At 35.7% G+C, this 25,250-nt stretch overlaps 1 pseudogene; it reads left to right on the forward strand.

The window, feature by feature from the left end:
* The first annotated feature begins 5,985 nt into the window (after positions 1-5,985).
* LOC110742289 lies at positions 5,986-8,487 on the forward strand (annotated as a pseudogene).
* Positions 8,488-25,250: the final 16,763 nt, after the last annotated feature.

Below are 25,250 nucleotides of genomic sequence, written 5' to 3' on the forward strand. Positions count from 1 at the left end.
TAGAAAATGAAGGAACATTAAGAAGTTAAGGTCAAAAGAAAATGTCAAATCTGTGAAAGAAAAGGACAGTGCCTAGAGACAGCAGGAGTGGATGCTAGGGGCAAGGTGTAATATTAAACCAAAACTCAATCAGCCAATTACTGCCTGATGTAGTCACCCCTTAATAGATTGTTTTAAAAGACATTTGGATCTTTTTTTACCTGAGAGCTATAACCTATGCAATAACGACACCTTCTTTTGGGAAGCTAAATGAGATTAAAAACAACACAGAGAAATGTATGAAATGCTGCTGTCTTCTACAACAATGATCAATTTTAGACAGCTTCGCCTCGTCTATGAATTATCAGTCTTCCACCTTCAAACATAATTTGGAAGCATGTTATTTTATGAAAAGAAGGAACGACAATTACTCCTCAAATTATGCTTATTTTTATAGTTCTGATAGCTATATCCCTCCAAAATATTAGAGAAGCTGGTAATCACGTAGGTCCTTTGACTTGCTTTTCTTTCCCTTATAATGAAGAAGTTTGATAACACGGTATCTGGAGTCCTTTTAGTGTTGAAAACTAAACTATTATCATTCTATTGTGGCTTGGGGACCCTAGGTCTGACCTACAGTGAAACGTAGTGTCTGAAGTTAGGGTAGGCTCTCACTCTGTCTCTCTGTCTCTCTGTCTCTCTGTCTCTCTCTCTCTCTCTCTCTCTCTCACTCTCTCTCTGTGTGTGTGTGTGTGTGTGTGTGTGTGTGTGTGTGTGTGTGTAATTAGGCATTTTAGTTGTCAGGCAATTTAAGTATATTAACTCTTTAAATGATAAAATCATCATCTAGTGCCCTGAGGCAGCAATTTACTAAATGGTATTCTAAGTAGCCTGGAAAATATAATGGAGCCTCTGAAAAATGACCAAAATCTTTGGACTGGAAATTGTCCTCAAATTGTCAAGCATAAAACCATGTTGGCGCAAAGATGGTAGCCATTAACAATGTTTCATATATAACATATATGTAGCCATAAACATTTTCGTGATTTATTCCTAAGCAAATGTGCATTTGCTGACATGGAGGAGCAATCTTCAGGGGAAATGGCTCTATAATGTACAATTTGATGTGTCTTTCAAATCAAGCTCCCATTAAAGAGCTAAGCATTTGTCTACATGAATCAAAAATAAATGGCCACTTACATTGATGCAGGAATTTTGTCAGCAAAAAAGACAAGTAAACAATTACATCTGAGTGTGTCAGAATATACGATAGTATTTTAATACAGTATCCTAGAAGTGGCTAGGCTTTTGCTTTAACTGATGTTTCATAGAAAATCTCAATGAGAGGTAAAGAAATTAGAATATTAGCTGAATTATAACGCTTCATTATAATAAGAAATGTTCTCCAAATGATGTTTCATAGAAAATCTCAATGAGGGGTGAAGAAATAAGAATATTAGCTGAGTTATCACTCTTTATTATAATAAGCAACATTCTCCATCTTACTATCCACATAATGCAGAAAGGAGGTAAGATTTATAAAACAACCCTTTACAAAATGTGTGTTAATTAATGTAGGATACACTATCTTAGAGAGGAAAGATCACTGAGGAAGGGGTACAAAGACCAGATTTTAGTCTTACACCTGTTATTTATGAGCTTTAAAACTCTCCCTTCCCCGTCTTCTCTGGTTGAATCCTCAGATTTTATTTTGTATGTAGTGCTCATTCAAAGGTGGGTGAGGGTCCTCTTCTCTAGCACCAAGGGGTAGACCTTGGGTAAAATGTGCTCCATGAGTTCACAGACACAGGGATTGGTTTGTGTAATCCAGGCACCAATCAATCACCACCTAGAATTCCACAGCCCTTGAGACTGGGTCAGGAATGATTCCAAGAGCAGGAAGCTCAGTACTCCGATTCAGAGATGCATGCACACAATCTCAGTTCTGCGCAACATTTTGTGGATGTGGTCAAAGTATGAAAAAAGAAAGACCTATGACAATCGCTGAAAAGCCAAGCTCTTATTAAACCAAGGGTTATCCCAATCTACCTGTGGGCTTCAGTTCACATGCAACAATAAATTCTTTTTATTGTTTAAAACCACGCCAATCAGATTTTTCGTTATTTGCTGTCAAATACATCCTTACTATTACACATATTAAGATCAAGGCTTTATTTCGTTGACTTGAGCTTTTATTTCTTCACTTGTGAAATGAACAAATCTCTGGCTACATTAATGATATTGTAGGAATATCTGACCAGATATGTTTGTGAAAATCCTTAGTAAAAATTTTAATGCATGTAAGGTGCTATCTATTTTACAAATAAAAACAATTATATTTTTCCCTTAGGAATCAAAAGTTATAACTCTTAAGATGACATTTTGTTACAGAAGGGTTTTTTTTTAGGTCCTTTGACTTGACTAAGTCATACTGTCTGCTCTTGCCAGATGTGTAGTACACAAAGTAAGGTGGAAAAATTGAGTTACTAGGTATAAAAAGTGCATTTTCTCTAGTACATCCCCCTAAAGGCTGTGAATATAGTCTTTCTTGATCTGCATTCACTATGAAGAAAACTCTCACATAAAGAAAGTCCTAATGCATGCTAGGAGGGGCATAAGAACAATTTTTCCCTCTACACCACTCTGAATTGTAGCATTCCTACAAAAGTTGTTTCATTTTTCATGGAGTATACTGCTTTTAATTTTCATTAAATGAAGCTAGGTGGTTCTTATATTGATGTCTTCGAATATCGGCTACTCAATGTAATAACAAAAGCCAAAATTCTTGCTTTTTAAAGTTATTCTAAAGAATCCATAAACATACACAGAGTTTGAAGAAACATGTGTGCACTTTAAATTCTTGAAGTATATTTGTGGTAGATTCTTTCAACCCCTTACTTCTCCCCACAAAGCAGTGGAATTAGACATTGAAACCTTGTTCTGTGACTTTGCAACAGCTTCCTCCTCTTTGACGTTGGACACAGTCATGTGATCTGCCTTGGCCAATGTGAAGTTGTTAGAATGACACAGCAGAAGCTTGAAATGTCTGACTGATGGAGCTCGTTTTCCTAGTACCTCTGTCTCTGTGATGAGAAAACGTCAAGATATCCTGCTTGGAGTAAAAGAGACACAATCAAACTGCCCAGCCAAGCTCAGCATAGATCAGCAGAGCTATCCAGTCCAGCCACAGACCAGTCCACCCACAGCTGATCCAGAGATGTATGAAAAATGACATTTGATCATGCTTTAAGCTACTCGGTTTGAGAGGATTGGTTTTGCAGCATTTTTGTATCAATAGCAAAATTATACAGCTGTGTCTCTCTGTGTGTGCGTGTGTGTGTGTGGTATCTGCTTAACATTGTGTGATGTATGAATATATATAATTTACTGTCCTGAGACTGCAATGAGCTAGAACTCCAAAAATAGGGGATAAGAGGGATGCAAATGATTGTAATAAATAGCAGGACGCCATGAGTTTCATAAGGATCTTGAAAGCCAGGACTGATTTCTTCACCACTGTATCTTCTATATCAAGCATACATTTACAGTTGCATGATTCCAAATTGTCATCATTTGTTATGAAAGTGATAAATGACATTGTCTACAACCAAATGGCTTTGTTATTAGTTAATCACAACTAACTGGAATCCAGGGAAATAACCTTTAATTTACTTTTTAATTTCAGGTTAAATCCTAATATTCCAAACAAAACTTCATCTCCAGAATGAAAGAAATCCAGTGTGGTTTATTTAGCTTATTCTGTTCATTCCTATTCTCCTTTCAAGTTGCTATTCTCAAGGGCCAGGAGAAAACATCTTTTGTGAAGCTAGCTCTCTTGTCTCCTCATATTCTCTCTCCCACATAGGATTTTGTTTCTTTGTAACCCTTTGCTGCTCCTGAGCTAGAGGATCTAGAAAATAATTGGAAATTTAACAGTGAGGTTAATTTTTTGCTACCATTTGCCTTTATTAGACTGAAAGAGTGTGTGCTTTCATCTGATTGCAATACATGCATGTACGGGTATGTATACAATACATGCATGTACAGGTATGTATGCATGTGTAATATGTACATATATGTGTATATACAATATATAAATTATAATATACATACATAAGTATATAAAATTGTAATTACATACATATGTATATATGTATGCATTGCAATATACATATATATTGCTATATATATATTTTATATATATATATATTTGAAGGAATTTATTAAGTAGTATTAACTCACACTATTGCAGGGTCCCACAGTAGGCTGTCTACAAGCTGAGGAGCAAGGAAACCAGTCTGAGTCCCAAAGCTGAAGAATTTGGAGTCCGATTTTCAGCATGGGAGACAGATGTAGGCTGGGAGGCTAAGCCAGTCTAGCCTTTTTACGTTTCTCTGCCTGCTTTATATTCTGGCCACACTGGCAGCTGATTAGATTGTGCCCACCCAGATTAAGGGTGGATCTGCCTTTCTCAGTCCACTGACTCAAATGTTAATCTCCTTTGGCAACACCCTCACAGACACATCCAGGATCAATACGTTGCATCCTTCAATCCAATCAGGTTGACACTCAGTGTTAAACATCCCAACGAATATATATTGCAAGAAGAAATATATGTGTATTTTTTCTTACTATATTACCATATGTCAACTTTAAGAAAATAGTGTGGAAGAAGAGAAGAAAAACCTTAATAAACACATAAGTAATGCCAGAAACATTCTTGTAGAGTTAGGATATATAATATATCTCTATGTTTTAATCTTGCTGTTCCCCCCTCCCCCCTGCCACAGCCATGCTTCTAAATATGCCTGAATTAGGTACAGTACGGACTTGGCAAAAACTCTTTCCAGTCAAGGTGCATACTTAGGTAGAATTTTCTGTTTCAAGAGTGATTGATAAACAGATGGTGCATCAGTCAAGATTCTCCAGAGAAAAAGAAACAATTAAAAATGTGTAGACAGATGGATGAATGGATGGAGAAAGAGGCAGAGAGAAAGATAAATAGATTTATTTTAAGAAATTGGTTTATGTGAGTGCGGAGGCTAGTAAGTCCAAAATCTGCAGGATAGACCAGCAAGCTGGAGACCCAGGGAAGAATGAATGTTGCAGCTCAAGTCTAAGGCAGTCTGCTGCCAGATTCCCTCTTCCTCAGGAGAGAAAGATGTTAGGAGAGGTCAGTCTTTTTTTTTTTTTTCCTATTAAGGTCTTCCCGTGATGAAATGAGGCCCACCTAGATTATGGAGGTTAATCTGCTTCACTCAAAGTCTACTAATTTACATGTTAATATCATCTTAAATATTCCTTCACAGCAGAATTCAAAATAGTGTTTGACCAAATATCTGGACCTTAACATGTAAAATTATTAATTACAGAGGGACAGGTTATGGAAGACAAGGAACAATTTTTTTTTAGCAGATAAAGAATTAGGTTTATTAATTTTAGGTAAACTGAAATTATCCTAAATTACTTTTAATTCAAATCAAAAGACGAGGAGAGATAATGTAGAATTGTAAACAGTGTCAAAATCATGTAAAACTGAGGAGACTCAAGGAATTAAAAAAATTAAAAAAAAAAACGTACTGGACAAGAATTACCAGTTCACTTCTGGACTATGAGCTACAAATTTCTTTCTTCTCTGTATAAATATTACCTAAATCTCCATTTTTCTCCACCTTAGCATTCTTAGACATAGTGTCACTGTCACATAGAACAAAACACTTTAAGTTTTCCTGCAGGTAACATGAATCTCAAATATCAGCAGAGTATCATCTTTATTGTGATGTGTTACAGTCAAAGAAAAATATAAACTTTGTATCCTCAGTGGGATTTTCTTTCTGAAAAACACTGAAAGTCTATTATAAAGCGTGTCATAAAAATCTCTCCCTCAGCCCTAGATTAGCCCATAACTACCTAGTGATCCAACGTGAAGTGTGATGTTATTACAGAAAATTCACATCCTCTTGCAAAAAAAAAAAAAGGAATCTCAGTAAGACCTAAAGAAATAATAGAGGTCTTATTTCACATCTGTTCTTTTCTAGAAGAAGATGAGGGCCATCTTAGACTCATTCAAGTTCTCAAATATAAACCAATCTCTCAAAGAATTTCCAACACTTCTGAGTGCAATGTAACTTACCTGTGTCACACAGACACTTCAATATTATATATTTTTAGGACCTCTCCATAAAAGAACTCATCCTGATGCCTTTTTACTGTGTTAATATTCAATATTATCAACTCTGAAGTATTTGGTTTTATAGTAAAGTCTTGTCTGATTAATAAGGTAATTATTTACTTTTATATACTTAAAAAATATTCTGACTTCTTCACTACCTTTAAAGGTAGGATGAAAATGCTGGAAATTTGAAAATGTGTGTGAATATAATAAAGCAGGTTTAGCTTTCTGCACTATCCAGACAGGGTTCCACATGTGTTGTTCTGGGTTTCCATGGTAACTTAAATGGAAACTTTCACAATGTCTGGAGTCCTTGATGTCCTGAAAATGAAGGAGGAGGATGTCCTCTAGTTTCTTGTAGCAGGAACCTGCTTAGGTGGCACCAACCCTTCCAAATGGAACAGTACATCTATAAAAGGAAAACTGAGGGCATGTACATCCTAAATCTGAAGAGGACCTGGGAGAAACTTCTGCTGACAGCTTATTCCATTGTTGCCCTTGAAAACCCTGCTGATGTCAATGTCAGATCGTCCAGGAATCTTGGCCAGTGGGCTATGCTGAAGTTCGCTGCTGCCACTGAAGCCACTCCTATTGCTGGTCACTTCACTACTGAAATCCTCACTAACCAGATCCAGGCAGCCTTCTGGGAGCCCGGCTTCTGGTTACTGCTCTCAGGGCTGACAACCAGCCTCTCACAGAAGCATCTTGTGTTAACCTGACTACCCTTACTCTGTGAAACACATATTCTTCTCTGTGCTGTGTGGACGTTTTCCTCCCACACAGTAAAAAGGTAGCTCACTTAGTGGGTTTGATGTGGTGGATGCTGATATGAGATGGCTGTGTCCCCACCCAAATGTCATGTTGAATTGTAGTTCCCATAATCCCCACATGTCGTGGAGGAACCCAGTGGGAGATAATTGAATTGGGGGGAGGTTTCTCACATCCTGTTCTCCTGATAGTCAGTGGTGCTTTTTCCCCCTTTTGCTCTGCTCTTCTCCTTGTGGCTGCCATGTGAATAAGGATGTGCTTGCTTCCCCTTCTGCCATGACTGTAAGTTTCCTGAGGCCTCCCCAGTCATGCCAAACAGTTAGTTAATTAGACCTCTTTCTTTATAAACTACCCAGTCTTGGGCATGTCTTTATTAGCAGCGTGAGAAGTTCTGCACATGCATGGCACCGTCTCCTGGGAACACTCTTGGAAAGTCATGCCTGATCCCTACATCTAGAGAACCTGAAGAGATTGAAAAGGAAGAGCAGGCTGCTGCTGCTGACAAAGCTGTTACCATGAAGGAATTTCAGGGTTATTAGACTCTTCCAGATTCCAATTGCACTGCTGCTCAGCCTCGGATTGCAAACTGGTCTGAAGGTGGCAGATGCCCTGTATGCCTGTTTAGCAGGTCCCTACGTAGGACTGGAGCAGAGCAATCAGCCTGCCATGGGCACCTGATCTGCAGCTCCCACTGCTCTGGCCACTGAATGGGAAGGAAGAACCACTGAGTAGTCTTAAGCTGTTCTTCCAAAGACTCTTAAGCAACATGGAAATAAGGTTAACTGTTTTTTTGTTTTTGTTTTTTCCCCAAACTCAGGGCCAAATAAGGCTAACCAGGTATCATTATGATTAACATTTATTGAGCACTTACTATGTGCCAGGCCCTATAAACTCAATTAAGGCATGGGCTTTCTCTGCATTAATTACTATAGCCCACCAAGTACCTAAAGCACTGCCTGACTTATAATAAGCATTTAATAAGTATTTATTGACTTGTTGGAGTCATTACTTCACCTAATCCTAATAGCAATATCTGAGTCAGATCCATTGAATTCCTCAATTTTCATATGAGATAGGCGAATCTTAGAGAGAATGAGATATGTGTCCAAAGTCACACATCTAGTAAGTGACATTGCTGGAACTGGAACTCATGTCTGTTTGAAGCCAAAGACTGTGTTCTTAATATCTATGTCATTTGAATTTTCAAAATTTACAAGACACCATGAGAGTACTAAAAATGCATGAACTGGATTATGTGGATGTTCTTTTCTATGTACATTTTTGAAAACCATGATGTGTCAGGCAGTAGTCCAGGTGCTAAAGTCAAATGGCAAGTAAGATAAGTGCTTGCTGTCTTGGACCCCATTTAATATAGTTAAAATAATGGTGGTTTGGCCAGACACAGAAAACAAATATCACATAGTTCTACTTATATGAGGTGTCTTCAGTAGCCATATCACAGAAACAGGCAGCAGAGTAGAGGTCAACCAGGGGCTGGGGAGAGGGAAGAAATGGGAAGTTACTGTTTAATGAGTAGAGTTTCAGTGTGAGATGATGAGGCTAGTGCTGATGGTTGTACAATAGTTAAATGTATTTAATGCCACTAAACCATTTGGGTGAAAATTGTGAAAATGCTAAATTTTATTTTATATATATAACCACAATATTTTTTAATAATCATGGTTTAGAAAATGTTTGACAGACATTCTGTTTAGGATAGTGATGCTTGTAAGATACTGGTTTTGGTTAAGATACAGTTTTGAGAAGTTAACAAATAGGTAATAATTATCAATACAAATCTATTAGTCTAAAATCTGTTTTATTTTTAAGGTTTTCTATTTTACAAGGAACAATATAATTTTCCCAATTTTTTTCTCAATCTTCTGTTTCATAAATTTTCCATACTTTCCAGCAGTTTTTGACCTTTTGTGGATCAGGAAAATCTTTAGAACTTAATGTCATTTAAAGTTGCCTTTCCACAAGGCATCCTTAGACTCACAAAAGTACATAAACATATGTGTATGCATAAACAATTCTATAAAGAAAATCACTGGATTGAAAGACAACATGAAGGTCTCATTAGTGCACTTAATCAGAATGAGTAAATATTGTGTCCTAGGTTCTGCAGAGTGACATACAGATTTTTTTTTTCCTAGTGAATTATGTCTGAAAAAAAGGGATGGAAAAGCACACACTTGACTTCCAGGGAAGATAGAGAATGTTATACTTCATTCCAAACGACTCAAAAGAGGAAGTCCCCATGACAGAAGCAGGCCACTAAGCCTTTGCCAGCCTTGCTATTTACAAGATTTCTATCCTTTACACTGGCCTCTACATTGAAACCACATTTAATTCCAACCTCTTATTTTTTTTACATTGTTTGCAAATTTTACATATTTTATTAACAGCATATTATCACAAATCAGGATGGATTTTGTCACTTAGTAAATAAAGGCAAAATTCTCAAACCTCTAATGTCAGAATTACGGGCATTAGCAGCACATCCACTTAGAAAACCTTGTGTTTTTAAAAATATTAATATGGTACATGGAAAAGCTTTATCAGAACCTAATTAAAATAATATGTATTACTTTCTAAAATAGAGCAGAGTGAAACGTTTTAAAAACAGGAGTTTGGATTGCAACAGCTAGGATTCATGGTTTCAAGATGCAGGAACCAGATGTGACTTTCCTATGCAGAGTTGAGGGGATCTGGTGGAAGTGTTTAGACTAGGTGACATCAGGCAGCAGGGACAGCTTAGAAAACAGGCAATAACCAAGAGCACTTTGAAGCCTAGATGGTGGGAACGACCTAATCAGAAAGGGACCATAGCACCATGCAATTTCAGGGAGGCCATCGCTTAGTGTTTGCCATGATTTGCTGGCTGTAACCATGACTGAACAACGCTGCCACATGGCAACTAAATACAATTGAGCATCCCTCAGTGTGCTTCGCTCACTCAGGATTCAGAAATATGTTCTAGTTTTCTAAGAGTTAGACAAGCACAGATAAGTAGAACCTTATCTGTACTTATAAGGGATCAGTTTCCTAAAATTTTAGCCAGCAATACATAACGTTAATATATTTGCTGTATCCAATTGGTATCTATAATTAATGTTTTTAAATCGATTATACATACTGTAATTTTCAACTTTTCTTGCTCTTTAGCAATCATAAACATGAAATCACATGTTTGTTGTGCCAGCTATGTGTGCGTCTATATAGACACTTATACACATATACACATACATACGTTTTGTCTAACTGATATTCAGATAAACACAAAACTTTAGAAACTAAAGGGAACTGTTATTTAAAACCATTTCATACACCACCAGAAGTTCATTACTACATTTTGAAACACTGGGTTAGACAATGCTCAAAAACGCTTTAACAATTAAAAAAAAATCTGGGCATTTAAATCACTCTGATTACAAATTTTAAAATTCTCAATTTTTTTTTCTTTTCTATGAAGTTTACCACATTCTGCTTTAATAAATCTCTATATTTAGGGTTCCCTAAAAGCACAGTCTAAGTGGAGGATTCTGGTTCATGTAATTTTTTCCCCCTCAGGCGTAGGCTGGGAAGAGAAGTTTCTTTCAGGAGAGTGAGGACGAAGGAAGCAGGATAGGGCAGGAGACGCTAGCTTCAGTCTAATCACAGTGACAGGAAGAGCTCAGGAAGAACTGCACCACAGCACCACCTAGAGGCAGAGCCTTGCTGGTGAGTCATTGGCCATGGTCTACCCCCAGAATGGGTGTCTTAAAGGGGTGGAGGGAAGGGGTACAAACCCTACCAGCCAAGCTGCTGGGAGTTACTATTATCCAACACTTAAAGAAGTAAAAGGCAAGTATATGTGACACCATCTGAGCCCACTACACAGAAAAAGCTTAATAAATGCTACCAACAGTTTTCTTACCTTAATATTCTTTATCCTATTTATGAGTAAATCAGTCAAGTTCTATGACTGTATGTAGATTGCATTTTGCAACCCAATTTTTCTATTTGGATGTATATTCAGTGCTACATCATCTGGACCATCAACCAAGGATTTAGGTAGCACACTTTAAAAATAAATTCTAAGGCCGGGCGCGGTGGCTCAAGCCTGTAATCCCAGCACTTTGGGAGGCCGAGACGGGTGGATCACGAGGTCAGGAGATCGAGACCATCCTGGCCGACATGGTGAAACCCCGTCTCTACTAAAAAATACAGAAAACTAGCCGGGCGAGGTGGCGGGCGCCTGTAGTCCCAGCTACTCGGGAGGCTGAGGCAGGAGAATGGCGTGGACCCGGGAGGCGGAGCTTGCAGTGAGCTGAGATCCGGCCACTGCACTCCAGCCTGGGCGGCAGAGCGAGACTCCGTCTCAAAAAAAAAAAAAAAAAATAAAAAATAAATAAATAAATAAATAAATAAATAAATTCTAATAAGTAATTTCAAACATTATTTTTAAACATAAAAATGTATATCTGAGAATGATGGTTTCCAGTTTCATACATGTCCCTACAAAGAACATGAACTCATTGTTTTTAATCACTGCATAGTATTCAATGGTGTATATGTGCCAAATTTTCGTAATCCAGTCTATCATTGATGGACATTTGGGTTGGTTCCAAGTCTTTGCTATTGTGAATAGTGCCACAGTAAACATATGTGTGCATGTGTCTTTATAGCATCATGATTTATAATCCTGTGGGTATATACCCAGTAATGGGATGGCTTGGTCAAATGGTATTTCTAGTTCCAGATCCTTGAGGAATCGCCACACTGTCTTCCACAATGGTCGAACTAGTTTACAGTCCCACCAACTGTGTAGAAGTGTCCCTATTTCTCCACATCCTCTCCAGCACCTGTTGTTTCCTGACTTTTTAATGATCGCCATTCTAACTGGTGTGAGATGGTGTCTTGTTGTGGTTTTGATTTGCATTTCTCTGATGGCCAGTGATGATGAGCATTTTTTCATGTGTCTGTTGGCTGCATAAATGTCTTCTTTTGAGAAGTGTCTGTTCATATCATATCCTTTGCCCACTTTTTGATGGGGTCGTTTGTTTTTTTCTTGTAAATTTGTTCGAGTTCTTTGTAGATTCTGGATATTAGCCCTTTGTCAGATGAGTATATTGAAAACATTTTCTTCCATTCTGTAGGTTGCCTGTTCACTCTGATGGTAGTTTCTTTTGCTGTGCAGAAGCTCTTTAGTTTAATTAGATCCCATTTGTCAATGATGGCTTTTGTTGCCATTGCTTTTGGTGTTTTAGAGGTGAAGTCCTTGCCCATGCCTATGTCCTGAAAGGTATTGCCTAGGTTTTCTTCTAGGGTTTTTATGGTTTTAGGTCTAACATTTAAGTGTTTAATCCATCTTGAATTAATTTTTGTATAAGGTGTAAGGAAGGGATCCAGTTTCAACTTTCTACATATGGCTAGGCAGTTTTCCCAACACCATTTATTAAATAGGGAATCCTTTCCCCATTTCTTGTTTTTGTCTGGTTTGTCAAAGATGAGATGGTCGTAGATGTGTGGTATTATTTCTGAGGGCTCTATTCTCTTCCATTGGTCTATATCTCTGTTTTGGTACCAGTACCATGCTGTTCTGGTTACGGTAGCCTTGTAGTATAGTTTGAAGTCAGGTAGCATGATGCCTCCAGCTTTGTTCTTTTAGCTTAGGATTGTCTTGGCAATGCGGGCTCTTTTTTGGTTCCATATGAACTTTCAAGTAGTTTTTTCCAATTCTGTAAAGAAAGTCATTGGTAGCCTGATGGGGATGGCATTGAATCTATAAATTACCTTGGGCAGTATGAACATTTTCATGATAATGATTCTTCCTATCCATGAGCATGGAATGTTCTTCCATTTGTTTGTGTCCTCTTTTATTTCGTTAAGCAGTGGTTTGTAGTTCTCCTTGAAGAGGTCCTTCACATCCCTTGTAAGTTGGATTCCTAGGTATTTTAATCTCTTTGTAGCAATTGTGAATGGGAGTTCACTCATGATTTGGCTCTCTGTTTGTCTGTTATTGGTGTATAAGAATGCTTGTGATTTTTGCACATTGATTTTGTCTCCCGAGGCTTTGCTGAAGTTGCTTATCAGCTTAAGGAGATTTTGGGCTGAGATGATGTGGTTTTCTAAATATACAATCATATCATCTGCAAACAGTGACAATTTGATTTCCTCTTTTCCTAATTGAATACCCTTGATTTCTTTCTCCTGCCTGATTGCCCTGGCCAGAACTTCCAACACTATGTTGAATAGGAGTGGTGAGAGAGGGCATCCTTGTCTTGTGCCAGTTTTCAAAGGGAATACTTCCCATTTTTGCCCATTCAGTATGATATTGGCTGTGGGTTTGTCATAAATAGCTCTTATTTTGAGATACGTTCCATCAATACCAAATTTATTGAGAGTTTTTAGCATGAAGGGCTGTTGAATTTTGTCAAAGGTCTTTTCTGCATCTATTGAGATAATAATGTGGTTTTTTCTTTGGTTCTGTATAAATGCTGGATTACGTTTATCGATTTGAGTATGTTGAACCAGTCTTGCATCCCAGGGATGAAGCCCACTTGATCATGGTAGATAAGCTTTTTGATGTGCTGCTGGATTCGGTTTGCCAGTATTTCATTGAGGATTTTTGCATCGATGTTCATCAGGGATATTGGTCTAAAATTCTCTTTTTTGGTTGTGTCTCTGCCAGGCTTTGGTATCAGGATGATGTTAGTCTCATAAAATGAGTTAGGGAGGATTCTCTCTTTTTCTATTAATTTGTATAGTTTCAGAATGAATGGTACCAGCTCCTCCTTGTACCTCTGGTAGAATTTGGCTGTGAATCTGTCTGGTCCTGGACGTTTTTTGGTTGGTAGACTGTTAATTATTGCCTCAATTTCAGAGCCTGTTTTTGGTCTATTCAGGGATTCAACTTCTTCCTGGTTTAGTCTTGGACGGTGTATGTGTCCAGGAATTTATCCATTTCTTCTAGATTTTCTAGTTCATTTGCGTATTGGTGGTAGTTTTCATTTCTGTGGGATCGGTGGTGATATCCCCTTTACCTTTTTTTATTGGTTCTATTTGATTCTTCTCTCTTTTCTTCTTTATTAGTCTTGCTAGCGATCTATCAATTTCGTTGATCTTTAAAAAAAAAAGCTACTGGATTCTTTGATTTTTTGGAGGGTTCTTTGTGTCTCTATCTCCTTCAGTTCTGCTCTGATCTTAGTTATTTCTTGCCTTCGATAGCTTTTGAATGTGTTTACTCTTCCTTCTCTAGTTCTTTTAATTGTGATGTTAGGGTGTCAATTTCAGATCTTTCCTGCTGTCTCTTGTGGTCATTTGGTGCTATAAACTTCCCTCTACACACTGCTTTAAATGTGTCCCAGAGATTCTGGTATGTTGTGTCTTTGTTCTCATTGGTTTCAAAGAACATCTTTATTTCTGCCTTCATTTCGTTATGTACCCAGTAGTCATTCAGGATCAGGTTGTTCAGTTTCCATGTAGTTGAGCGGTTTTTACTGACTTTCTTAATCCTGAGTTCTAGTCTGATTGCACTGTGATCTGACAGACAGTTCGTTATAATTTCTGTTCTTTTACATTTGCTGAGGAGTGCTTTACTTCCAATTATGTGGTCAATTTTGGAATAAGTGTGATGTGGTGTTGAGAAGAATGTATATTCTGTTGATTTGGGACAGCCGAAAACCATCATTCTCAGCAACCTATCACGAGGACAAAAACCAAACACCACACGTTCTCACTCATAGGTGGGAATTGAGCAATGAGAACACTTGGACACAGGAAGAGGAACATCACACATCAGGGCCTGTCGTGTGATTGGGGGTGGGGGGAGGGATAGCATTAGGAGATATACCTAATATAAATGATGAGTTAATAGGTGCAGTACACCAACATGGCATATGTATACATATGTAACAAACCTGCACGTTGTGCACATGTACCCTTGAACTTAAAGTATAATAATAATAAAAACAATTCAACAGTAAGAAAACAAACAACCCAATTAAAAATGGGCAGAAGACGTGAACAGACAGCTAGCCAAAGATAAACAGATGACAAACAAACGTAAAGATGCTCCATAATCAAATGTTAGCAGAGAAATGCAAATTAAACAAGAATAAGATATCACTACATGTCTATCAAGATGGCCAAAATCCAGAACATGAACAACACCAAATGCTGACAAGGATGTGGTGCAATAGAAATTCTCATTCATTGTTTATGGGAATGCAAAATTGGTTCAGCCACTTTAGACAACTGTTTGGCAGTTTCCTACAAAACTGAACATACTCTTAAAATACAACCCAGCAATTGTACTCCTTCACATTTAACCAAATGATTTGCAAACTTATGTCCACAAAAAAAAAAGAACCCTGCACATGGATATTTATAACAGCTTTACTCAAAATTGCCAAAACTAGTAAGTAAACAAGATGTCCTTCAGTAGGTGATTGACTAAACTGTGGTACATCTAGACAATGGAATATTATTTAGTGCCAAAAAGAACTGAGTTACCAAGCCATTACAAACACATGGAGAAAACTTAAGTGCCTATTACTGACAGTAACCAATCCGAAAAAGGCTACATTATTATATGATTCTAACCATATGCCATTCTGAAAAAGACAAAACTATGGAGACAGTAGAAGATCAGTGGTGGTCAGGGATTAAAGGGAAGGAGAGATGAATAGGCAGAGCACAGAGGATTTTTTGGGCAGTGAAATTACTCTGTATAGTACTGCAATGGGAGAGACATGTCATTATACACATTTGCCAAAACTCATAGGATGTACAACACCAAGAGTGAACCCTAATATAAACTATGTGATAATGATGTGTCAATGTAAATTCACTAACTAACAAGTGTTCATGCACCTGTACCTCCTCTGATGCAGGAGGTTGATAGTCGGGGAGGCTGTGCATGTGTGGAGGAAAGTGGCGTATGGGACAATGGAAATTCTGTATGCTCTTCTTTATTTTGAAGTGAACCTAAATCTGCTCTTTTAAAAAGAGTCTATTTAAAAGACAAAACACTAAAAATGTTTAAAGTACTATCTTTATGTTCTAACATAAGTCATTACTCACTGATCTGGAGATACCCAAATGTAGTACTTTAAAAGTTTTTAAAATAATGAACTGAGACTACATACTTGATTCATAAATTTCTAGGTAACCTGTTTTATAAGATAATCTTACATTAAAGGAAATTATAAAAAGACACAACATAAAAAAATGTATATCATAGAGTAGTATGCAAAGGTTTGCATGAATTTGTAAAATGAAACAGAAAGTTTTGTTTGGGACCTGGGTTTGGGTTTATGCTTTCTGGAACTCGAATGTATATGTTTATTCTCTTTTTCCATTAAGAGTATTTGCAAAGGATACCTTGAGTTATTTATTGAGGGCCTATTATTCCCTGGTGTTGCGCTAAGCTATTTATGTATACATGACTGCTTATTAATCCTCTCCCCAAATCCTTCTAGTTCAATGTTGTTATCCTCATTTAGAGAGAAGCAGAGTTGCTTGAACATCTATGATAACTTGTCACAGCTCTAGTTAAGGGCAAATTCAGAATTCAAAGCCAGGAGGAGTCCAAGGCCAAAGGCCACCTTCATGACCATTATAATTCTCCACTCCCAGGCAGTATGGACAGATATAGAAATTATCCACTGAAAGTTTATGGAGCCAGATAAATTTCATGAATTTTACAGTTTTTATTTTATTTAGTAACTAGCAGGATTTTGAGATTAATAATTTGGGCTCCAGAGTCAACTTGCCTGGGTTCAAATACACTTATTAAAAATAAATGAGGGTATGCTATACAGCTAGTGGTAATGTAAATTGACAAAACTTTCCTGAATAAAATGTGGCAACATGCATCAAAAGCTTTAAACATGTTAAAACCATTGTCCCAGGAATTTTACTTATAGAGTTTCATTTAAAGAAAATTTATTTAATGTACACAATAATTAATTACAAAGGCATTTAATTTCATTGTTGCTTTGAAAGAACCTAAGTGCACAACAATAGGGGATTGATTAAATGAGTAATAGGAAATTCACATATCACAGGGGAATGCCTCCTTCCTCACCTTTGTTTTGTGGCATTTTTCACAGTCTGCTTGGCTTCCTTTTCCACCACTTCCTCATCCTTAGAGCAGAGGACAGCCAGCTTTACAGTGGTTGGTGGGTTACAGATATTGGTTAGACATGATCAAAGTTCCTCTGCTTGGAGAAGTTGCTTCTTTCCTTCCTTCCTCTATCCAGGGTCAGTGCAGGGCAGGGATTGCCTGCTCCCTGGCTTTAAGCTTTCCCCCAAGTGGGTTCTTCTCACAGCTCAACAAACTTCCAAGGGATGCAGTGAGCAAGCCCATTTTTTCTCTCATTGTAAGCTGTGCCTGACAATTGTGCATTAATTAGGAATAGGGTAATAATCTGGTTCTCCACTTGCTGTCTATTTTTCAATTGAATTGGGTAGAAAAGACAGGTGCTACTTATTGAGCACTCTCAAAGACCCTCAAAAACACTGAGGAGAATATTATAACCATTAAAACTGACATATAAAAATACTTATGGCTGGAAAAGGTCATGACATTTTAAAGCAAAAAAGCAGGTTACACAAAAATATGTAATACACAGTTAAGAAAACTGGGGGGATAGCAATACATTGTGTTTATTTTTCTCTTGCTTATTCTGCATTCTCTAAATTTTTCTACAAATATTTATATTGTTAAAAATAAGAATAAAAATCTATATTTAACAAAACAATACAATAAAGGAGGAGAGTTTATTTAACCTTATGAGTCTCAGTTTTTCCCTCCCCTAAAATCCAAAATAACCCTCTTTGGGTTTTTGTGAAGACTTCATTGACAGATCTATGAAAAAAGGTTTGCAATTGTGTGCATCATAGGAGGTGATCTGTTTTGAACATTGAGAGTCTCATTTTATAACTGTAATTTCGATACTTTCCCAATTTGCCTTAGTTATCGTGTAAAAACTATAGATTCCTTTTCATTAACTTTGGTAGTCACTACCACTTTAGTGTCAATTATCTAAGTGCAAAACAAAGCCAAAAAATCTTTACTTGATTCCATTGCTTGCTGCCAATATTGGTGAGATATTTGACCTCTAGGTTCAAGTATAATTTTGTTTCATAACAATAGTATTCAGAAGTGTTCAAGATGAAGCTGGTATTATAAAATTTTAGATGATTTTCTTCCATAAGCCAAAGGTAAATTAATATTTCTTTCCTCTTCATAAAGGACAAAAAACCTGTTTTCAGAGTTAATATGACAGTGGTATGGTTATAGCTTTCTTTTACTTCAAAAAAAGTAGAGAATGGTATGGTGTATTTAAGTAGAAAGGAAACATGAGGATGAGACAGATTACTTCAAAAAGAAGTAATCTCCCCATTGACAGTCAAAACACAGATAAATTTTTAGCCTCATTTGGTTTCTAAGACAGTTCTTTTTAAACAAAGAAAAAAAAATCATGTTTTGCACCCTCATTCTCTTGAACACATGGTAAATTAGTAGCAAAGTAATGATGAATGTGGAAGTTAATCAAAAGCAAAACTATAGTTTCCACACATATGTTTCTTAGGGAATTAATGATTTCCCTTTATTACAGTAAATGTGTCAAGACCATAAAATGTGAACAAAAATTTAAAGTGTAAGATTAAATGCTGTTGAAACTTTGCCTGACCCTTATTAATGCAACACTGTGTTTAAGCAGAAACCTGGGATAGAAATAGAAATTATAAGAAAGTGCTACAGCCAGAAATTTTCCAGTAAAGGCCTAAGAAAAAATGAAGTAAATGATAATAGCCTTAAAAGAGAAGTCAGGGGAAGAGACATCACAATTCAATTTTAAACAAGGCCAGGGGCAGAAAATAGTACTATAAAGAATCAAATGTAACTGAGAGAAATAATCTTGTAATAAGTCAAAGAGTGGTTTTGAAGGAGAAGATTCAATAATCCAGTTGTTAGCTCTTAGCAGGAATCCATTAAAGGAGACATGCACTAAACTTTCTGCTTGAGCAAAAGTATGTTTCTTAAGGTAGAAAAGTTAGAAACAGTGCAAATGCTTTGACTAAATGAACTGATTAGATTGGTCAAGCAAGAACATTTAAAAGTTGGATAATAGTATCCATGCTTGGAGTAGGGGAGGTAAGGTAGAGGGTACGAGTGTTAAGAGACTAATGAAAGGACTCAGGAATTAGAAATAGAGAAAAGGTAAACCTATTCAAGAAACTCAAAAGAAAATAAAATCAAGGACTTTCTGAGTGGTATGAGGTGGAAAAGGTGGGGAAAATGGAAGATGAAACTGAGCTTTCTGTTGTTGGGGAGGGAGGAAGATGATGTATTACTCTTTTGACCACAGAGACTGCATTTGGAATCAGAAAGGCTAATGGAAGAGAAATTAGAACTTTCAAATCAAACCTTAACTATAAAATGTGACTACGTCTCTGGGAGAGGAAACATGTATTTCAGAGACATAATGTCTACATTCTATATTATTTCAGAGACATCCTGTCTGCATTCTATATTCCATGTTTTTCTCAAAACATAAATATAGAGAAAAAAATGAAAGGTGAAAAATCACATACAGAGATAATAAATGTGCATTTTAAAACATAGTGAATTGATCCTTGAAGGATTGTGATAACTAAACATGATTTATAAAGAAATTCAAAAATCTTATTTACTTTTCAGTATACTATTAATAATGCAATATTTCTCCATGCTTGATTTCACTGATATTTTTGACTACTTTAAGATTCTGGAAAACATAAAACACGGTTATGAGTAATTATGTTTTTCAATTTGCTTATCTGTACACACAAATAAAAAATATGGTTCTTTCAAGCATCTATAAACAATCCAGTCTCAAGTACAAATGGGCTTCAATGTAACATGTTAATTTGCTAAAATTCTACAACATTTCCCAAGAAAATAACAGTTTTAGCATTTTTACTAGGTGGCTTTTTTATTTTTTTACTGCACTTTAGAAGTCAGCCCTGTGCAATTTAATCTTTCAAAGAATCCTTCTGCTGATAAACTACAGAGAGTACATGTGGCTGATTTGACCCAAACCTTTCAGTTAATAAATATGAGACAGAATCTTATAAAAGGAAATGCAATCAGGATTTTCACAGAAGGTTTTTCCTGAAGGGTAAAAATAATAATGGTGTTTGACTCACTTTCATACCTGGGAGCCGAAGATGTCCTTGCCAAATATCTTCTTGGCAGAGCTCTAGTTGGACAGACACTTCCAAGAGATAAGGAAAGCATGAAAGATAGGAACATCGGACAAAATGAAAGGAAAGGAAGCATTTCCTAAAGCATTTAAAATGATGACATAAAAAAGTTTGTTTATATTTATCAAGCATGAGTTAGGTGACTTTTTAAAAATGTAAAGATGAACTTCAGGATATTTATTACCAAGCTGGTCCAGACAGTTTGCATTCATTCATTTATTCGTTCATTCATTCATTTATTGTTTTAGTTATTACTTAGGAGGTGAGTCTAAAATAAGGATAAGTCACCATAATATTTTTAAGCAAATATTCTCTAGTTTACTGTATGCATTATTTGGCCTACTAAAATTAGCTTGCAGTAACTCATCCAAACACAGCCTCACTAGCTCCATGATTGTTTAGTGGAATAAGGATGGAACATGGGAGTATGATGTAAAATGGGCTATATCCTCGATATCTCATGAGCACCACTCTGGCACAGGGTTCCACCAGCAAGGGTATCCTAGTAGCAGCAAATAGGCATGAAGTTTTTCATTATGCACATCTGACAGTGATACCATGTGATGTCAATAAGCAATGGCACTGGCATCCGAAATCTGTCTCACTGGGTTTGGCAGAAGGACCTAGAGACAGTATTAGATTTGTTTCCCAGAAGAGAAAATGGGGTGTTCCAATGAATAATTGGAAAAAATCTATATCGATATATAATATATTATATATATGTAATCTAGATTACATATATAATTACATATATGTAATCTATATATAATATATTATATATATGTTATATATATATAAATATATATATTTAAAAAAAAAGAGGACTGACCAGCTACCCATCCGACGTTGGTAGAACAGGTCAAAGTGGTTTGGTGTTTTTCAATTTTACCAAAATGGGAACAGGCTGACTATATTATTTTCTATGTTTTTTTCTACTTAATACATCATGAGCATCTTCCCATGTCTGTGTCTATCATGGTATGGTCATTTTTAATGGCAAGGAACTTCTTTTTAGTCCAGGCTTCTTTTTCTTCTAAAGTTCAATATTATGCTGCCATTACATCAAGGCTTTATGGAAGATAATTTCCATTAATTTGACAGGTCATTGTCTTGTCAGCTTCAGATAATTAAGGACTAGCCATTAGTCCCTGTATCTATTGTGTAATCTCTTTTGCTTCATCAGGTTTGTGAATTTTGCAGTGCTTGCCAATCTACAGTTAGCTTAATTAAAATCAATGGAGTCTAAAGTTGGTGTGTTCTCTTTCTCTTTCTCTAAAGGATTCCATTTTCCAAAACACCATAAGCAAATAAATTGGCATGTGGAACTTTCTTCAGCCATATAGTAGTCAAACACACTTAACCGTGTATATTTAACTCCCAGCAAAATTATCTCATTTTGCATTTGCTAGCTAGCCAGTAAACTCCAGTTTTCTTGCATCAGAGGAGGATGCTCACCCACAGATTTTACAGTCAGAAGTAGTCCAATTGCTAGTAAATACCCTCAACAAAAGACTCAGAAAGCGAAATCAGTGCCAATGCTATTATCTTCCCTCAAGCTGAGCTACAGCGTTCAATTCTCCAAATGTGAAGTAGCTGGCAAATATGTTGCTGTTGTTTTCTGAATTTAAGCTGGGAAGATAGTAACTAGAGCCTAGGAGAAGAATTTTCAACTAATGAAGTGTTGTTAGTATAAGACTTTCAAAAATACTAATCCCAACATTTCTGTGATTTGCAGCTGGCATCAATTGACATATCTTTGATTTTCTCGATAAAAACAAAGACTGAACTGGCCAAATTAGTAGCTCAGGGTTATGCTGATCTTCCAGGCTGGAGGCCTTGTCCAAGATAACATCATGAACATTTTCTACCTCCTACAGAACAATAATACACTTGCAATCTGCCAGACATATGACTGAAATGCAGAAACATTAAAACAATAATTAGTAACTCTGATTTTACTAATGCCTGGGCAGCTCAAATTTCTTGACAGTTATAACCCTAAAATATCTGCTTGAACTAATATATACTTTGTTATGCATATCTATTTAAAACATATTTTGATAAACATGTGTAGTGAAATATATTATTGTCTGTAGTAAAAGGGAAATCCCAATATGTTAATGATGTAATGAACTGTAAAAACTGATCAATATTGTTTTTTCTGCATGTTGACCAATGTATGGACCTATTTTTTATCTTCATTCTCATTCTTTCAGAATAAAAAGCAACATCTATTTAGTACATGCAAATAACTTGTGGGAGTTTTCAAGAATATACAAATGAAATTAATTTAGAAGCATATCAGACACCCTACCTATGCAAATGGTATTACATTGTGTTAATCTGGTTCTAAATTATGTGTTTAACATCATTCTACTTCAGAATTATTTTGAATCATTTTATTTATCAATAATAAAACTTTCTAAGATTTTAAATATAAAATACAAAGCTGCCATTTTGAAGTTGTATTTCCATTACTACATGATAATTAGTTGTATAATTAAAACATGTGGGGTCAAAGGTCAGATATTACAATCCAAGGGATATCACAAAGGATATTGTATTTTTACTCCAAATATGTATATTAACAGCTATGACTGTTACACAGAACATTAAGCTAAAAGAGTCCAATGGAAATTGGAATAACATTTGTTGCAAATAAGAGGTATAGTGAAATTTCAAGATGATTCTGAAAATATTTTATTTATCTGGACTTACGATAACAAATCTTAGAGAATAACTGAGAGAGTGCACTCAAGGAAGTAAATAGCTCTATTAAAACAGTAACCTGATGATGAAGACTCAACAAATGAAGACAATGATATCTGTGGATGCCTTTCAGACACTCTGTTATTCTTTGGTGGTGACTCCACTATTCTTTATGAATAATACAATTAGTGCAATTTTGAGTCCTTTCATCCCTGCCAACTATCCTAATATTGGAAAATTTTCTGTTTAACACAAAAATATTAAGAACTCATTTGAGAGTATCTTCACTGAGTGGTTTATCAAGCACTAGAATAGCTCCAGAAGTAGGAGTTAAATACTTCCCAAGAGAATTCAGTCCACTCTAATATCATTTCAGTTTTAGAAAAAACACCCTTGCACTGACTTGAAAATTATATTCCTAGATCTTTTATCCAGGACCCTTGGGGTCACAGAGAAAAAATATTTGTCTTATTCTTAATCGATCTACAAATAGAAGTCTGCTCAAAATAGTAGCAACAATATATTTCATTACATATGCTTTTACATATAATATATATATAATTTCATATATAATATTAGATATATAAAATTTTTATTACATATATGATTATGTAACAAAGTATATTGATGCTACTATTATGTCATTTTATGAGTGCTTATATATAAGCACTTATATATGCTTACATATTAGTGAATGATAGCAATGATAAAAGTGACAAGGAGAGAAGAATTATGATTATTTTATTATTATAAGGTACTCACACACTACCTGTGAAGTGGTATAATGTTGTTTGACTATAGATTTTAATTAGTTATAAATGTATATTGGAAACTCTGGTGCAACCACTGAGAAATGTGAAAAAGGAAGCATACTTGATATGCTAATAATAAAGGAACAAAGATGGAATCATACAAAATGCTCAATTAAAGCCACAAAAGGCAGTAAAATAGTGGAAGACAAACTAAAAACAAAGAAAAAGTGAAACAAATATGAAACTAACAAATATGGTAGGCATTAATTCAACTAAATCATTAGTTACTTCAAACATCAATAGTCTAAATATATCAGTTAAAAGACAAAGATTGTCAAAATGGATTAAAAAAAAAACCCTTCCCCCATGTATGTTGCCTTACAAGAAACATGCATTAACTACCAAAGCACATACAGAAAGATATACTATGCTGATGCTAATTTTTAAAATGGGAATAGCTATATTAATTTTAAACAGACTAGACTTCAGAGCAAAGAAAGTTATCAGGGCTAAAGATGGGCATTTCATAATGATTAAGGGGTCAATTCCTTAAAAAGACATGACAATCCTTAATGTATATATGTCTGATAATGGAGCATCAAAAAACGTGAGGCAACATCTAATAGAACTGCAAGAAGTAAAACATGAGTCCACTATCATAGTTGTTGACTTCAACATCCCTCTATCAAAAATGGACATATCAAGCAGGCAGAAAAAAGAATAAACACAGCACCATCAATTAACTGGATATAATTGACATATATTGACTGTTTTATGATTAAACAACACACTATTAAAGTAGACGTGAATTAAAGAAGAAATCCCAAAAACAACAAAATAAGTATTTTGAACTAAATGAAAATTAAATACAACTTACAAAGTTTGTGGGATGTGTCGAAAACAGTGCTTAGAGAGAAATTCATAGCATTGAATACATTTATTAGAAAAGAAAAATTTTAAATTGATTACCTTATCTATAACAAACTCACAGCCAACATTATACTTAATGAGGAAAAGTTGAAAGCATTCCCCATGAGAACTGGAATAAGACAAGGACGCCCACTTTCACCACTTGTATTTAACATAGTACTGGAAGTCCTAGCCAGAGCAGTCAGACAAAAGAAAGAATAAAGGGAATCCAAATCAGTAAAAAGGAAGTCAAAGTATTCCTGTTTGCTGATGATATGATCTCATACTTAGAAAACCTTAAAGACTCATCCAAAATGCTTCTAAAACTGGTAAATGAATTCAGTAAAGTTTCAGGATACAAAATTAATGTACACAAATAAGTAGCACTGATATACACCAACAGCAACCAAGCTGAGAATCAAATCAAGAACTCAACCCCTTTAACAATAGCTGCAAAACCCCACAAAAATATAACAACAAAAAAACTTACTAATATACTTAACCAAGAAGGTGAAAGACCTCTATAAGGAAAACTACAAAACACTGCTGACAGAAATTATCGACAACACAAACAAATGGAAACATATACCATGCTCATGGATGGGTAGAATCAATATTGTGAAAATGACTCTACTGCCAAAGCAATCCACAAATTTAATGCAATTTTCATCAAAATACCACCATCATTCTTCACAGAATTAGAAAAAACAATCCTAAAA

This window comes from Papio anubis, chromosome 2, assembly GCF_008728515.1.
Source record: "Papio anubis isolate 15944 chromosome 2, Panubis1.0, whole genome shotgun sequence".
Taxonomy (NCBI): Eukaryota; Metazoa; Chordata; class Mammalia; order Primates; family Cercopithecidae; genus Papio; species Papio anubis.